The sequence below is a fragment of the Mus caroli genome, unplaced genomic scaffold, assembly GCF_978045245.1.
Source record: "Mus caroli unplaced genomic scaffold, Mus_caroli_1 scaffold_7, whole genome shotgun sequence".
NCBI lineage: Eukaryota > Metazoa > Chordata > Mammalia > Rodentia > Muridae > Mus > Mus caroli.
The window spans coordinates 6,431,064-6,446,833 of record NW_028227262.1 but is presented as its reverse complement, the minus strand read 5'-3'; the positions used below and the strand labels follow the sequence as shown (position 1 = coordinate 6,446,833).

The 15,770-nt window shown below is 45.0% G+C and overlaps 1 pseudogene; it reads right to left on the bottom strand.

Annotated features, from left to right (window-relative positions):
* Positions 1-14,190: 14,190 nt before the first annotated feature.
* LOC147003768 (non-histone chromosomal protein HMG-14 pseudogene) lies at positions 14,191-15,427 on the bottom strand (annotated as a pseudogene).
* Positions 15,428-15,770: the final 343 nt, after the last annotated feature.

Genomic DNA, 15,770 nt, shown 5'->3' with positions numbered 1-15,770 from the left:
AAAAAAAAAAAAAGATGTCACTCTGCAATCCAGGTAACCTAAAAGAGTCAGTCACAGGGTAGAGGAGACACAGAGGTCCTGTACTCACAGTTAAATAAATAGCAGAACTTGGAATACTCAATGTGCGTGCGTGTTTTGCGCACACGCGCGCGCGCGCGCGCACACACACACACACACACACACACACACACACACACGGTATATCTGAATGTTGTTCCTTCAAAGGCAGAGAGATGCATAACCTGCTGTCCATCCAGAAGGCTGAGGGCTGACATGGTTAACTACCTGGTGACCTTGGCTCTATCTAAATGGCCAGAGACCACACCAGATTCTCCCCAGACCCTTACAGTAACCCTGTTTTTCTCAGTCAGTCTAGATACTGTCTTTATGGAAGGTGTCACATGGAGTCAATCTATAGAATCCATCTTTAGGAGGTGTCACCTGCACTTTAGAGTCTTGACATGATCCCGTCTGATCTTTGCTTAGCTTACTATGTGATTTATTGTGCACAGGGGATTGACTTGATTATCATCAGGAAAATTTTCCCCCAAAATTGTGCTGTGCTTAAATATGCCTAAAATAAACTCCTCAGGGTCAGACTCCAGGGTTTGAACTGAGCTACTTTCTTGCCTCAGGCAGGCTGTTACTCTGCTGGCCTTAGTGGTCACAGAGAACCACACTCTCACACATACACACAAGAGTATAGCTTGGCCTGACCTTGAATTTATGGCAATCCTCCCACCTCAGCCTCTGAAATGCAGCAATTACAGGCATTTGCCACCATGCCCAGCTGATAGTAAACGAACCACTGACCTCTGTATTTCCTTAAGAGCAGTGCAGACAGGAGCATATCTACACATGCTTGCTCTTGTCTACAATAACTATGGCAACTGTAGTGACAGCTCTGGCCACTGAAAATCTGCAGGACAGAAATCAGCCAAGTATGAGGACTTGGTTGTTGCTGTTTGCAGGAGCGGGTGCTGTAGACAGAACCCAGGGCTACACTCATGCTAGATAGACTATACTACTGAGCTATGTTCCAGTCCCACAGTCATTATTTATATTTACTTTGATTGGTTTTACAAAGGGTCCCGCCTGCAGTGTTTCCCGGCTAGTCTGGTACTCACAATATATCCCAGAATAGTATTTTGCATGTGCCAATCCTGAGACTCGAGGTGTGAGCCATGACACCCAGCTGTGTAGGTATTTTTAAAAGACCATGTACCAAAAGACAAAGAAAGACAAGCACAGATGCATCAAATCTTTTCATAGAGCACTTTGTGAACCGTAACTGTAAGTTAGACCCAAAGACGGCTTCAATTAAACTCTCATGAAAAGGGGAGCCGTGGCAGTCAAAATCTTGGCTCCATGAACACAAGAAGCAACTTCACAGTTAGTCAGGTTTTCACACTTGATCTTGGGCAAACTGAATGGGCATGATGCTCACTGCCCACATGCTCCTCCTGGCAAACGCTTCCAACAGAAAAGCAGGTACATTCAGCATCAGAGCTTTAGTTATTGTTTCTGGTTTTGCTACAGGTATCTCAGTGGCATGGTGTTCGCCTAAAAGACATGATGTCCAGAGTCTTGTCCTTCAGCACTGAATAAATAGAAATGAAAACTGGGTTAGCAGTAACGGTACATATCTTTAATCCCAGCGCTCGAGAAGCAGAGGCAAGTGGATCCCCGTAAATTCAAGGCCAGCCGGGAGTACATAAGAGTTTTGGGACAGCCGGGCGGGCGTGGTGGTGTACACCTTTAATCCCAGCACTCGGGAGGCAGAGGCAGGCAGATTTCTGAGTTCGAGGCCAGCCTGGTCTACAAAGTGAGTTCCAGGACAGCCAGGGCTACACAGAGAAACCCTGTCTCGAAAAACTAAAAAAAAAAAAAAAAGTTTTGGGGGACAGTTAGTACTCTACACACAGAAAGAGACCCTGTCTTGAAATATAGGCAGAACAGAAGGAAGGAAGGACAGAAGGAAGAAAAGAAGGAAGGGAGGGAGGGAAAGAAGAAAGTAGAGAAAGAAGGATGAAGGGAGGAAGGAAATGAGGAAAGGAGAGAAGAAGGGAGGAAAGAAGACAGACAGAAAGAGCAAGAAAGGAAGGAAGAGAGAGAGAGAAAGGAAGGAAGGAAGGAAAAAAGGAAGGAAGGAAGGAAGGAAGGAAGGGAGGGAGGGAGGGAGGGAGGGAGGGAGGGAGGAAGGAAGGGAGGGAGGGAGGGAGGGAGGAAGGAAGGAAGGAAGGAAGGAAGGAAGGAAGGAAGGAAGGAAGGAAGGAAGGAAGGAAGGAAGGAAGGAAGGAAGCTGGAAGGTACAAAAGAAAAAAGAAAGAAACCTGCTTACCTGCTTCATTTGCCCTCTGGATTGGAGTAGTTTGGGCTATCGTCTCTCGTGTGTGGCTTTTTGGTTGTTTTTGTTTTTTTCCTTCTGAAACACAGTCTATAGCCCTGGCTGTCCTACAACTGGCTCTGTAGACAAGGCTGGTCTTGAACTCACAACGATCTGCCTTCCTCTGCCTCCCGAGTGCTGGAATTAAAGGCATGTATCACCACCACCTAACTTGGCTCTTTGGGTTTTAAAGAGGCTTTGATTACTATGCTGTCTCATTTTCAAGTTCTCAAGCACAACTTACTTTAAAGTACTGAAGATATATGCTTGGGTAGATGGTTCCTCATTTGTGTTCTGAAATCCCACTGCAAACACTGGCCTCACTGCACACACTGGCCTCACTGCACACACTAGCCTTCACTACACACACTAGCCACTAGCACTGGCCTCACTGCAGGCACTGGCCTCACTGTAGGCAATGGCCTCACTGCACACATTGGCCTCACTGCACAAACTGGTCCTCACTGCACACAATGGCTCTCACTGCACACAATGGCTCTCACTGCAGGCACTGGCCTCACTGCAGGCACTGGCCTCATTGTAGGTACTTGGCCTCACTGTAGGCTCTGACCTCATTGCAAGCACTGGCCTCACTGCACACACTGGCCCTCAGTGCACACAATGGTCCTCACTTCACACAATGGCCCTCACTGAAGGTACTGTCCTTGCTGCAAGAGGCTGAGCAGTACTCTACTCTGAGTTCTTGGTTCCCCATTCCTCTTCTAATCCATTTCCACTTCTGTTGACTCAGCACAGTCCTTGTCAACATGCCGCAAGTCAGTGGGAAGTAGAGGAGGATGGAGGTCACAGTGGGGTTCAAGATCACAGTAGGAGGAACAAGGAGGATGAGAATTCCAGAGTCTGCCACTGCAGGGCAACCCATGGCAGATGATCCAAGAGGTGGGAATGGCTGTGGCAGTGGAGGTTGCGTATCTTCCTGCCTATGTCGTCAACACTGTTTGCAGCCACAGGGTTCATCAGGACCCAGGTCTGTTTGAGCGCATTACTTGGCTGCCTGATTGCCCTGTGCAGGACGCATCTCTCTTGCTCCTCTTCTAGACTGGCAGTGTCCAGCATGCTCTGGGCCTTTAGAACCATGCCCCCTGTTGTCCTAGAGACTTGACCAGAAGAGCTAGCCCGCTGATGGAGTTGTAGCTGTGGATTCTGCTGCTGCTGCTGGGCCTCCTGTGTGGTACCCCCTATATGAGGAAGGCTTAGCATCCTGAATCACAATAGGCACTCCACTCCCTCCAGGAGATTTGTATTCCCTGCAACTAACACCAGCCCTGTCTCCAGCTTCCCACCAGCTCTCAGCAACCTCTCATTATCCATCTTTCCACTTCCCTTCCTCCCCCTAGTCCAATGAGACTCTCAGATTGGATTATAAAGGCAGTTTATAACATACTGAGCAGGTCACATGACTTAGACATTAACAACAACAACAACAACAACAAAACATTAGCCAGGCAGTGGTGGCACACACCTGTGATCTCAGCACAGAGACAGGCTGATCTCTTTTGAGTTCAAGGCCAACCTGGTCTACATAATGAGATCAAGACAGCCAGAGTTACATAGTGAGACCCAATCAATCAATCAATCAATCAATAAGCATGCAAACAACTGAAGCGTGAGAGAGCAGTAAAGACCAAGACCATGTTAACGAATGCACACCTCTACACTGAGGCAGTTCCCTCATCCACCTCAGCTTATGTTATTTGCTTTAGGCTTGCAAGGAAAAGCAGAATTCATGTGACTAAACCATATCCTCATATTAACACTCCCACAAATGAGGTTTAACATAGCTAAGGAACACTCCAGCCTGGTGAGGTAACACATACCTGTGACACCAATACCCTGGATCCTCAAGCAGGAAGATTACCAGTTCAAAGCCAGCCTGACTCCTACTTCGTCTCAAATAATAACAAGATCCCTTAAGGAAACCAACCCTCTCAAGTATCTGTTTTATAAGGTTCCTAGTTGGTCACCAAGGTTCTTGCAGAACAAGGAAAGATATTTGAGGACCGGGGTTCTGTCTCAGCAAGCCACAGCCCTTCACCTATCCTTGGCCCTTGGTGTTAAGGTCGCGGTTATCAAGCACGGGAGTCATAGACTGCTCCAGAGTGGCGGTGTGTGTATTCTGTACTCATCTCCCGCAGAGAGCTGAACTTCCAGCAGCCTGGGAGTGACTCAGGCTCCTGCCTAAGGACACACTCTGGGACAGAGGTCGTTAATCTCAAGTTCATTGACCTTGGCTGAGAAAATCTTACATCCTCGTTTTAGAGAACACTTCCAGTTATGGTTTGGAGAGACGGTTCATCGGTCAAGAGTACACACACTGTACCAGGCGATGGTGGTGGCATAAACACTTAATCCCAGCACTCTGGGAGGCATCAGCAGGCAGATCTCTGAGATCAAGGCCAGCCTGATCTACAGATTGCTCTCTCTCTCTCTCTCACACAAACACACACACAACACACATACACACACACACACACACATACACAGAGAGAGAGAGAGAGAGAATTTGAATAAAAACAAAAATAAATTAGGATGGACATGGTGGTGGACATCTAAGCCTAGCACTCAGGCGGTATAGGCAGCAGACCTCTATGAGTTTGAGACCAGCCTTGTCTGCACAGCAAGTTCCAGACCAATCAAGCCTACACAGTGAGATGTCTCTCAAAAGAAGTTGGTTTTGTTTTGTTTTGTTTTGTTGATTAATTAAAAAGAAACCTCCAGCCAGGTGTGGCGGCACACTCCTTTAATCCCAGCACTTGGGAGGCAGAGGCAGGTGGATTTCTGAGTTCAAGGCCAGCCTGGTCTATAAAGTGAGTTCCAGAACAGCCAGGTCTATACAGAGAAACCCTGTCTCGGGAAAAAAAAAAAAAAAAAAAAAAAAACCAACAACAACAATAAAAAGAAACCTCCACCTTTTAAAAAAAAATTCTTTACTTGTGACTTCCATAACAAAGCAAAGCATAGTTGCTTTAGTTGGTGGCATGAACCTGGGAGAACGGAGCCTAAAAATGAGGTGGATGAAAGTCTCTGATAACTGCCTTTCTGAGGGTAATTCAGTAGTTAGTCAGCGTCGTGAGCAAAGTTCACTCAAGTGAAGTTGTATACAGTCACAATACTGTCACAAGGGCAAGGTCACATGAGTTGAGGCTGTACAGTCACGAGGACAACTCGCTCTTGGAAATGCCATTCTGAATGATAATGGGAAAGACTTGGGGTGGTCTGAAGCCAAACCTGTACTTCCTACACCCTGGAGGGCAAGAAAAGGCTGTGTCAGTACAAATCTGTGCTACGGAGGAGCAGAGGGGACAAGACCCTTGTCTTGCTTACTTGGAGCTTTCTCACAGACTCAGAAATCTCCTCACACGCCTCATGCATGGCCTGAGTTCTGACATAGCATTTAGTAGTGACCATGAATTTTCCACCCAGAGAATATTATAATTTTTTAAAAAATATCATTTATGGTCAAATCCTTCTTCAAAGGGATTATTAGATCCATTGCTACACTGAATTGTTTAAGGAAGTAAGAAATCTACTCAGGCCAGTGTGGTTGCTCGCAAATGTAATCCCAGCAGTTGGGAAACTGAGGCAGGGGACCCCCACAGTTCCTGCCAGCCTGGGTTATGGGAGAAGTGTCTAATTTCCTAATGGGCCTAGGTTCTTTTGGTCTTATGTTGAAATTCATGAGTCTTAAATATTTCTGGAATATTCTATGTGTTCTCCACGTAGGTAGGTACTAGTTCCCACAACACCGTCTCTTTTCTTCTGATGAAGGTGACAGTGGAGACTGTGGTAGTGAGCGTGTGTGATCTCCACTCTTCTGTTAGAGGCAGGAGGATCTGGGACTCAAGGTCACCTTCTGCTATACAGTGAGTCTGGGGTCAGCCTGGCCTCCATGAGATTTTCTCTCTCTGAATAAAGAGAAAGGAAAATTTAAAGGGCGATAAGTGAGCCGGGCAGTGGTAGCGCACACCTTTAGTTCCAGCACTTGGAGGCAGAGGCAGGTAGATTTCTGAGTTCGAGGCCAGCCTGGTCTACAGAGTGAGTTCCAGGACAGCCAGGGCTACACAGAGAAACCCTGTCTCAAAAAAACAAAAAAAACAAACAAAACAACAACAACAACAAAAGGTGATAAGTGAACAGCCAGGGGGAAACTAGTAAGTCTTAAGGAGTCCCAACTTCAAGTCTTCAAGCTCCTGTGTCCTGTGATGCTGAGGTCTGCTGTCTCTGAGAAGCCTCTTGAGAGATATTTTCGGAATTTTAATGGCTTCGGAGATTAATTTAGAGCCTATTACACCCTAGGCAAGCACTCCACCACGGAGCTACACACAGACCTATTTCTTTATGTATTTGTTTATTAAAATAAGCATGTTAAGTTGCCCAGGTAACTGCAAACTTGTGATCCTTCTGCCTTAGCAGGGGCTGTCTTGTGTCCCAACACTCCGATCTTTTTTTTTTTTTTTTTTTTTGGTTTTTCGAGGCAGGGTTTCTCTGTGTAGCCTTGGCTGTCCTGGAACTCACTTTGTAGACCAGGCTGGCCTCGAACTCAGAAATCCACCTGCCTCTGCCTCCCGAGTGCTGGGATTAAAGGCGTGCGCCACCACGCCCGGCTAACACTCCGATCTTTGAGGACTTAGGTTTAAATCTAGTTTGTGAGTATTCTGTGTGTGTGTCATGTGTGTACGTGTGTTATATGAACTAGTTGATGATTATTGCTAGTGTATGTGTGATGTAAGTGTGGTATATGAATGCATGGAGTAGAAGTCTGTTTGTCCTGCGTGTCTGTTCGGTGGAACAGTAAGCAGTTTCCCCAGAGCAGTGTCTCGGTGCTTCCCTGAAGCCCAGCGCAGGCCCAGCAATGCCGTGGGATGAGGGCAGCAAACTCCCTGAGTTTCGCCTCCCTGTTGGCTGTGCCCTGAGGTGGGCAGAACTCCGACCAACAGAGGTCAGCCGGCAACTTTGCGAGCTCCTTCCAAGGTGGGGTCTAGGAACCAAAATCACGTGATCCCTGAGCCACATCAACAGCGCGTCTTCGTGGATTGCTGCGGACGTGGCTATTATGGAGAGTAACTCAAGTCTCCAACCCTTGCCTTCTCCTAAGACACTGGAGATGGCACTGAATGTTTCAAGTTTCTGATTAAGGCCTGGGCTTTCTGACGACGATCCCCCATGCTGAGCCTCTAGGCGCCTACGCAGGAGTGGCCTCATTAAGAACAAGAGACACCTACTCCTAACCCTCCCAAATTCTTACGGTTTCATCTCTCTGGCAGGAACAGGGTCAGAGACAAAATGTCCCATCTTATTATAGATGGAGAAGGGAATATTCTGTTTTACTAAAGAACTTCAGTGAACAGGGAATCGGAGCATCCCACCCAGGCGGCTGAGGCAGGAGTGTAAGGAATTTTTTAGGTCAGCCTGAGCTACAAAGCAAGTCTGAGGTCATCCAGGGCTACAGAAGCAAGGCCTTGCATTAAAAGTAAATACTCAAATACATAAAATAAATGAATTAGCTTAATTTAAAAAAATTCTGAGCTCATTTAATTTTTAATGGAATTTTAATCTTAAAAAGTGGTTTGCAGAATAATTTGTATCACTTATAAAAGTTTAGAATAACACTATACAGAACTCATGTGTGTGTAAAACATTTATGCATACACACCGAGTGTAGGGCGGTGGTTTTCTTTGGGAAAGGAGGGGTTAAATGAATTGGGAAGGCTTAAACTCGTACTGGCAAAAATCCAGAGGCAAAATGACTGCAGATTCATCATTGTAAGGGCTGGCTTATGTGCATCTGGAATTGTATGCGGTTTTTAGTGGTCTTCCATATGCCTTGCTTGCTTCATGTTTACAATGTTAGAGATGGGGTAGAGAGACCTCAGTGGAGGAGTGCACACTGCTCTCACAGAGAACCTGAGTTTGAGTCCCAGCTGCCACGTGGGATGGCTCACAGCCACGGGTAATTCCAACTCCAGGGTGATCTGACACTTCTGCCCTATATAGGTAGGCACCTGCACACTTTCATACACACACACACACACACACACACAATTTAAAATAAAAATAATTAAAGATGTTTGCCTGTGTGACTAAGGTTCCCAGTGACTCCTGCCGACCCACGGAGCCTTGGGTACTCACACAGTCTCCTCTGATGTTGACATGGGGCTAGAGTTCATTATTGTATCTAAGGGCACCTGATATTGACAGGATTGCAGTTGGCTGGCATATATCAAAGGGCGTCTCTTCAGAAATTGCTTTCTTCTGGTTGCCGGGTGGGGCAGTAACAACCCAAGATTCATAATCAATTGTCCATGACTGTTGCTAAGCTGAGTAGAGCTAAAGAAAGCCAAGGGAAGCACACGTGGTCCAGGCCAAACTTTCAGTCTAATGCTCACCGACTGTGAACTGCGATTTAACCTTTCCAACAGTACAGGCTGATTGGAGAGGTCGTCAGTGCTCTGAAATAAGTTCCTTTTCATCTTATGTGCTTTAATGAAATAACAGAATAGAATATGGAAACTAGGGCCACTAGTACAGGTGCACAGAGGCAGTAACACATCCTTGTGAAGTGAGATCTCAAGAGAGAGAGGAACAGGCCAGCACCTGGCCAAACATACACACCCAACAGGCACTTTGTCACAGAGAGACAGAAAGAGAGACACACACAGACACACAAACACAAACACACAAGTACACACACATACAAACATACACACCCAAACAGGCACTTTGTCACAGAGAGACAGAAAGAGAGACACACACAGACACAAACACACAAGTACACACACATACAAACATACACACAAACACACACCACACACGGGCCATGAGCTGGGAGGACGATGGTGTGACCTAGTGAGTCAGAGGAATGAAAGAAACTGTCAGGATTGGGGTGTGCAAATCTCAGGCCATGGAGCAAAATATTTTTATTTAATTTTGTTGTGTATGTAACTAGAGCAGCAGATTCAATGTGAGATAGAGTTTTTGACGCACTAAGAAGGATATGAGCATCTTAGTTCTTTTCATATAGCCAAGCTGGGCTGTGGAGCAGAACTCTGGTGAGAGAGAGAGAGAGAGAGAGAGAGAGAGAGAGAGAGAGAGAGAGAAGGAGGGGGAGAGAGAGGAAGAGATAGAGCTAGAGCTAGAGCTAGAGCTAGAGATAGAGATAGAGATAGAGATAGAGATAGATAGAGAGATAGAGATAGAGGTAGAGGTAGAGATAGAGATAGAGATAGAGATAGAGATAGAGATAGAGATAGAGATAGAGATAGAGATAGAGATAGAGATAGAGATAGATAGAGAAAGCCAGGCAGTGGTGGCGCACAGCTTTAATCCCAGCACTTGGGAGGCAGAGGCAGGCAGATTTCTGAGTTTGAGGTCACCCTGATCTACAGAGTGAGTTCTGGGACAGCCAGGGCTACACAGAGAAACCCTGTCTTGAAAAACAAACAAACAAAAAAAAAACCCCAGAAAACAAACAAACAAACAAAAGAAATTGGTGGGGGATGGAGACCAGAGGGCTACAATGAAAGGAATGGAATGGGACAGTGGGGAAAAGGTGGTGACTAAGAGTAAAGCCTTATGAATTTGTCATAATGAGACATACTGCGTTGTATGCTGATTAAAACATTAATTTTCAAAAAGAAAAACAGATTTCATCTCATTATAAAAAATTCAGATATTTGCAAAAGTAGAGCCATTAGTATAAGGACTGTTCAAGTTTTAGAGATCATTTCAGTATTCTAGTTTCATCTTACTATCTTTTTCATTTTTTCATTTTTTTATTTTTTGGCTAAAAAGATCTAAACCCGAGACCTCATTCTGCCTATTTATAATTCTGATTTTTAATTGAGCTGTTGGTAGCTGGCTAACGAAGTGCAGAACATCCCAGGAACCACCCTGTGAGGTGCAAGGCACAGCAATTAATATTTCCTTTCTAATCAAAAAAAAAAAAAAAAAGCAGCAGGGTTCAAGTTATATCAATTATGTTTAGACGTTGAACGAAACTTTTAGATCAAAAACACGGAAGAAATTCTGAGTCTTTTTGAGCCCTGACTTTTCTCTCTTCCTTCCTCTCCGACCCCATGTGAGCAACTGCCTCTCAGCCCTCCCCGCCCTTGGTGTGGCCAGGGCAGAAGTTACTGTGTTAGCTCTGCAAGGGGCTGCCAGGGCTCCTGATCGTCATTAGCAGGAACTTTTCATCTTTGCGGTAACTTCCTGCCCTGCCTGTCTAGCTCAGGGACTTCTAGTCCTTCCCATGTTAGCAAAGCACTTCTGTTAAACTAGTACCGCGGTGTTTCTCCGTTTTTAAAAATAAATTTCGGAGCTGGGCACAGTGGCCGGTGCCTCTAAATACAACTTCTGGGGAGGATGGAGCACAAGAATCAAGTGCAGCACACTGTCCTGTGTCCCCCTGAGGTAAGGCATCACTCTTTTCTGTGGCAAGGGGTCTCCAAGGTGCTGATCAGTAATAGTCACACCCAGGAGCATCCAATGTACTCCAGCCATAGCCTCCTCTCGTCTCTTTCAAAACAAAAATATATTATTGGACAGGGCACAGTCGGACATGACTTCAGTCCTAACACTAGGGAAGCAGAGGCAGGCAGATCTCCGTAAATTCAAGGCCAGCCTCAGATTGTGTGCCACACTGGGCATAGCTTGATCATAGGAGACCTCAAAGAATGTCTGCACAATGACTTGCTTCCTCCAACAAGGCCACACCTCCCACTAGTGCCACTTCCTGTGGCCAAGCATTCAGACAGATGAGTTTATGAGGACCGTACCTATTCAAACGACCACACTGTTGTTTATCATGTTTCTTTGAGGCAGAGTCTCATGTAGTCCAGACTGGCTCACAGTGTAGTTGAAGCTATCCTTGAACACCTGATCTTCCTGTGCCTAACTCACGAGTGCTAAGATTACAAGCATGGAACATCACGTCTGGCTTACAAAAAACATTTCTTCATTTAGCTTTAGTTCCAGATTAAAAAAAAAAAAAAAAAAAAAAGACAAAATAAAATAAAATAAAATACCCAGGTTTAGTGAAAATATATATAATGGATATTTGCAAATTTTAGGTGGGAGCACATATAGTTTGATGTATTTAAATAAAAAACCAGTTTGGCAATACTGCTTGAATATGAAGCTTCAGTATTCAGAATTTAATAAGCTGTGTCGGATTTGGAATTGTAAGCAGGGACGATGGCTCAGGCCCAGACTCACAGCATTTAGAGGAGTAAGGTAGGTTGCCCATAGGTTCAAGCTCAGCCTAGGTACAAAGCCTGAGGAATGGTACTCGGGAGACTGAGATGGGAATCAAATCAAGACTTCAAAGGCAACTTTGGCTACATAGCAAGTTCAAGGCCAGCCTGAGCTACCTGAGACTCTGCCAAAAAAAAAAAAGAAAGAAAGAAAGAAAAAGAAAAGAAAAGAAAGAAGGAAGATACTTGTTAAGAAATGATTTCACAGCCGTGCGTGGTGGCGCACGCCTTTAATCCCAGCACTCGGGAGGCAGAGGCAGGTGGATTTCTGAGTTCGAGGCCAGCCTGGTCTACAAAGTGAGTTCCAGGACAGCCAGGGCTATAGAGAAACCCTGTCTCGAAAAACCAAAAAAAAAAAAAAAAAAAAAAAAAAAAGAAATGATTTCACATTCTGTTTTATTGTTCATAAACATCATAAAGCAAGATAAGCAATGAGTAGTGCCAGGGTAGCCCACACTTACAATCCTTGTACCTAAGAGGCAGGAAGCTTGCTGTGGGTTGGAAGCCAGTTTTCCAGGTTACCCAGGGCAGCAGAATACAAAACCATCCAAAACAAATGATGGAATGTGCCCCCCCCCAACCCCCCACAAGAGAGAAACCTCTGTCTACACCACCTCTGCCCCTCCCCTTCCTTCCACACAGGAGGGTGACTCTATGCTTACTCACCTCTGACATGGCACACCATGCACTTTAGGGGAAGTAGAAAGAGAAAGGCCAACTTGATTTGGAGGTCTTGAAACATTACAGAGGTAGCCTGGGTCTATCAGTAAAGAAATCCCTGTGTCAACTGATGTTTATCCATAGGCCTTGAAATGTCTTTAAAAAAGAATTTTGTCACCAGGTAGCGGTGGCATACACAGTTGATGCCCAACACTTAGGAAGCAAAGGCGGGTGGATCTCTGCAAATTCTGAGGCCAGCCTGGTCAACAGAACAGGTTCCAGGACAGCCAGGGTTACACAGAAAAACCCTGTCTTGAGGGAAAACGAGACAAAATAATTTTGTTGTTCAATTATACTCCTGTCAAACTGTTTCCCGTTCTCCCCAAGCATGTCCATCCATTGAAAATACCATTTTTGATACTAATGTAAGTTTCTAATTAATGAAATGTACTGTACTTGATGTAATATTCTCTTACATTATATCTAACTTCCTTATGCAAGACTCTTTCTATGATGAATTCACAAATACAGAATTAAACTGTCAAAAGTTTAAATGTCTTATGCTGTCAAAATAAAAAAAATTCTGGTTTGAATGTATGAACTTATACAGAGCCCCCACTAGGAATCTTTGGGAAGACTCATTGTCCATACCTTAATCAACGTGGAGCCCTAGAGTGATGGCGTAACCTGGAACCTCAGCTCTCAGGAGAATTAAGAGGTAGAGGCTGCCTGGTTGCAATCTACCACAACCGGGAGAGCACTGGGCATCTCACTTCCTAGGAGACTTGCCCTGGCATTGTTTTGATAACTTCTGACATGATTACCAAGCCACACACTGGATAAACTTTCCCATTCTCACAAGAAACTCAAACTAAATTGTATTTACCCATGAGAGAAATCTTTATAAATTATCTAGTTTTCCTCAGCTCTCTCTTCCTGCTTCCTTCCTTCCTGCCTGCCTGCCTGCCAGCTTGGCTAGCTTGCCTTCCTGCTTCTTGGCTGTCCTCTCTGTTTCTTTTGGTAAAAATGTTTCATATTTATTTTGGAAAATTTTTAAAGAGAACAAAAACAAGCCCTCTCCTGGCAATGATAACTGGAGTATGTCTCACAATGCAAAGAGAACTCAAGGATGCAAAAATAAGATCTAATCTGTTCTGTACCAAATGCTCTGGAAAGCTCGCTGGTAAAGACCCACAGTGACACCAGGTCTTTCACTAACGTGCTGGATTCTCATGATACCTCCTGTTTACTCTCAGAAATAACTGTGGTTGAAAGGGCAGCATTATACATTGTCTGAACACACACAACTGAAAATACTTGTGTATTATGTTGTAAATGTCTGACGGGAATGGAGTCACACTATTGCTTGATGCTGCTCAGATGAGCTGACCAAAAAAGTTTTCTCTCTTAGAACAGTGTACCACATCACGGTTTTTGGTGGCAACAGTTATTCTTCCAGTAGTTGTAAATTAATGTTGATTGTGTACTAGTGGTTAACTTATTATGATAGTTCCTGGAACATTCGGATACACTTAGTGTAGACTTTCTAGGTATCTTTATCCACAACGTTAAGGAAGTCTTATTCTTTTTCAAGAATTTAAATGACATTATAAAGTAATGACAGTGGTCGCAAAAGTATGATATGAACTAAATGAAGCAGAACTAATATTTTTGGAGGGGAATTTTTTGGCTTTGTTCTTTTTTTTTTTTTTTTTTTTTTTTTTTGGTTTTTCGAGACAGGGTTTCTCTGTGTAGCCCTGGCTGTCCTGGAACTCACTTTGTAGACCAGGCTGGCCTCGAACTCAGAAATCCGCCTGCCTCTGCCTCCCAAGTGCTGGGATTAAAGGCGTGTGCCACCACGCCCGGCTCGGCTTTGTTCTTTTTTTTTTTTTACTCTTTCACAACAGATTTTATTGGTTGAGGAGCAGAGTACAGACATTCCAATTCTTATTCACGTACCCAAAAAGAGCCATATACTGTGTTCACGTACCCAAACTCTGAAGTCACATTGTGTTCATGTGCACAAATGAAGAGCTACATATTGTTTTTCTTTGAACTTATTCCAGTGATGTTCCAGCCTCAAACTCAGCAAGTTCCCCCAAGACCTCTCTTAACAGCCAAATGCCTGTATTCCTCAGTTCCACCAATTCACAATGTTACGCCACACACAGAACAGACTCAGGATTTCCATCTTTCACAGCACATTATCACAACTGTTAGGAAAATGGACTGCCATGACCACAGACGTCACAGTTCTGACAGGGCAAGGGCCAAGGACTGGCTTTCTTACAAAATGGTTCTACTAGAAACACAGGACCAGATAGAACTGAAAATATTCCAGACACAAATGCACGACTGAGACGCCAAATTGCCATTTAGTATGCTTTGTATTATAGGATATAAAACTAGCCCCATCTACGGAATGTTATGGTGACCCCCGAGACAGTCACAGCCTCTCCTGATTCAGTATCCTGCTATTTTCTGGTTGTACCAAAAAATAAACAACCAGCAAATGATTTAACCTCTTAAAAAAACCATTTACACTTAAAAAATGGGATGAGGTGGGATCCCCTCACCTTTTAAAAATGTTTCTAGAGCTACTAAAAAACTCGCACTTACAAAATAGTTGATAAAAATATTCCTCTGGATTGTACAAGAAGGGAGGCGGGACCACTGACAGACGTGATGGATGCTTAGTCGGACTTCTTCTTCTTTCTCTTCTCTTCTTCAGAGGCGGGACTCTGGTTTTCCGTCTCTCCATTTTCTGCAGGCAGCTCTGTGGTTTGCTGGTCAGCCACGTCAGCCTGTTTGCCCTTCGCTCCCCTCTTCCCTTTTATCTGCACTTTTTTGTCTGATGCTTTATCCTTTCCCGCGGCCTTTTTCGGCTTCGCGTCCACCTTGGCAGGGGCGGGCTTGGCCGAGAGCCTCGTGGAGCGGCGCTTGGGCTCCGCCTTGGCCGCTCCATCCGCGCTAACCTTCCTCTTGGGCATCGTGGCGGCGCGGGGTGGGAGACGCGTGCGTCGTCGGATCTGTCACCGAGGAGCCGCACTGCCAAGCCGCCGCTGCCACCACCACACGAACTGCAGCGACCTCGGCTTTGTTCTTAAGGCAGAGTCCAGGCTGTCTTGGCCCTCACAGTGTAGCTCCGGCTGGTTTCAAGCTCACTGCAAATCTCCGAGACCTCAGACTCCCAGGTCCTGGGATTGCAAGTAGGAGCCACCATACCTGACTACTTCTCTTGATCTTTTACTGTAGATTATAATCACTAATTTTATATAAAAAGAAGTGGGGGTGGGAGGCAGGTGTTTGTGGTGCACACCTTCAGCCTCAGCACTCAGAAGGCAGAGACAGACAGATTATAGGACAGCCAGGGCCGCCCAGAGAAACCCTGTCTTGAAAACAAGCAAACAAACAAAAAAACTAACTAACTAACTAACTAAAAATAAGAGAAG